The 2,500-nt window shown below is 36.1% G+C and overlaps 1 protein-coding gene across 1 annotated transcript in view; it reads left to right on the top strand.

Moving 5' to 3' along the window:
• LOC136840009 (TIP41-like protein) overlaps positions 1 to 2,500 on the top strand; it is a 164,203-nt gene that overhangs the window by 73,056 nt on the left and 88,647 nt on the right. The window contains exon 4 of the mRNA XM_067106292.1: positions 1,373 to 1,572. The gene's annotated coding sequence lies outside the window, so the exon portion shown is untranslated. The remainder of the gene's footprint in view (positions 1 to 1,372; positions 1,573 to 2,500) is intronic.

The following is a 2,500-nucleotide window of genomic DNA, read 5'->3' as shown; positions in this document are numbered from 1 at the left end:
ACATTACATTGACCTTACTGTTAAAAGTGAATTATGAGACATTATATCTTTACATTATACTGATCTGAAGTTTTTCAAAGGCAGAATTAAATAATGAGATTAAAAATTTAAAAGAAAGTGTTAAAACATTATTGTTCGTTTGTTATGAGTTACGCATTTTTTCTTTGTTTCACTGTAAAGATGTTTTGCCGTCAGTGCACCTCACGTGGTGTACTGTAGGCATTACTAAAGAGTCTTTGCAGCGTCCCTTCATCCCCTAGCTGCGGCCAATTTTCAACCTTTTACTTTACCTCCATTCCTCCTTCCTTCCCTCAATCTTGCTGTCCAACACCTCTAACTATTACTTCTTACTGCGAAGATTTCTCCCAATTACACATTTAGATCCATTCACTTCGTCTCCCGTTTTTCCTGCATCTCCTTTTATTTGGATGTCCAGCCACTCTAACTCCCTGTAGTCAGTATCTCAGTGCTTGGCTGGACAGCTTGAATTCCATAAATCATATTTTTACTATTTTTATTCGTCGTTGTTTGTGTAAACTTTGCATTATGGCTCCCCTACACACAGAACTGATGACTCTCCATTCATTATCCGTTTCGCAAAACACCGACGAATTAATCGTTTGTGTGGTTGATTGATGGCATGTGGTATCCGTCATGCGTCCCTCTTTTTCATTCGGGTGGAATTTGGGATTGAGGGGAGGGGGTTATGGAAGGGGATGGAGAGGGGGGGCAGTTATATGGAAGAGTTTTGACCCACTGATTGGGAATTGCATGTTGTACGTGTCTGGAATGTAATGATGCGTGTGTGTGGTGTGTCTGGATGTATGGAATGTCATGTTTTTGTGTGGAATTATGGGTGGGTATACACGCATACATGGACATGCATGTACACACTTACATACTTACACATATACATGTATATATGTGTGTGTGTGTATAATGTGTGTCTGTGTGTATATATATATATGTATATATATTTTTCAAGAGAGAGAGAGAGAGAGAGAGAGAGAAGAGAGAGAGAGAGAGAGAGACGTGCGTGTGTGTGTGTGTGTGTAATGTGTGTGTATATATATATGTATGTATATATATATATATATATATATATATATATATATATATATATATATATATATATATATATATTAAGAGAGAAGAGAGAGAGAGAGAGAGAGACACATGTACGTGCGTGTGTAATGTGTATATATCTATATCTATATCTATATCTATATCTATATCTATATCTATATATAATATATATATATACATATATATATTAAGAGAGAGAGAGAGAGAGACATGTACGTGTGTGTGCATATGTGTGTGTACATGTATTTATACCCACACAACTCACACCTCCCAATCTCCCTCCCAGCGCCCATTTGTTGACCCAGCGCAATACCCGACCTGGAGGCAGGAGATCCTGACGTCCTTCCCCTGGAAATCGTACACCGGTTCCGGCCACAGGGGTCTGGAAATCCTCAGCCCGCTTCCGGTCCAGATGGCCGCGAGGGAAATCCGGCGCCAAGTGGGGTCTGCCAAGTCCACGGCGCCAACTGCCACCCATCTGTCCAGGTATGGAAGAGGAGAGAATTCCTGTTGATGTGGTTTTCTTTTTAGTTTCGTTGTTCAATGATTTGTTGTGTGTGTTGATGGGATTTCTAAAAGAGAGATTTCCTTTTTTGATTTAATCTTTTTTATTTTCGTTGTTGAATTGACCGATGCGTGTATTTTTTTTTTTAAATCTTATAGGTCGGTAATTTTAATTGCGTGTTTTAATGACTTGCTTAGATAGATACAAATATGCACAATATGCCTGCATGCATTTATGTTAGATATCTGGACGCACGTGTAGATGTAATCTTTTCACGTTCGTTCTTAATATTTAAATTTCGTACGGGAGTAATTTTTATTGTTAATGATTTGCGGAGATGGATGCCACATTTGCTGACGACAGCACTTATGTATGATGTATATTTGAATGTATACATAACGCGGTTAACGTTCGTTAGTTTTAAATTACTTTCCTCGTTATTTTTAGTTTTCTGTAAAAGAAAACCATTGTACCGGCTTTGTCTGTCCGTCCGCACTTTTTGTCTGTCCGCACGTTTTCTGTCCGCCCTCAGATCTTAAAATAAAAAAAAAATTAATAAATACAAAGGTAAAAATATAAGTGAATTTGAAAATACAAGAATTTTTTTAAGGGCAGTAATTCGTTGCATCATTTGAGGTAAAAAAAAATTAATGAAAACAAATGTAAAAATATAAGTAAATTTTGAAAATACAAGGAGATCTGTTTTAGGGCAGTAATGCAATGCATCATTTAAAATAAAAATAATTAATAAAAACAAATGTAAAAATATAAGTAAATTCTGAAAATACAAGGAGAATTGTTTTAGGGTAGGAATGCATTACTTCTTGTAAAATTTACGAATTAAACAGATAAAAATGTAAGTAAATTATGAAAACACAAGGAGAATTATTTAAAGGACAGCAATGCCTT

Source organism: Macrobrachium rosenbergii, chromosome 7 (genome assembly GCF_040412425.1).
Source record: "Macrobrachium rosenbergii isolate ZJJX-2024 chromosome 7, ASM4041242v1, whole genome shotgun sequence".
NCBI lineage: Eukaryota > Metazoa > Arthropoda > Malacostraca > Decapoda > Palaemonidae > Macrobrachium > Macrobrachium rosenbergii.
The sequence above is the reverse complement of the archived record's forward strand: the minus strand, read 5'-3'. Positions and strand labels throughout refer to the sequence as shown.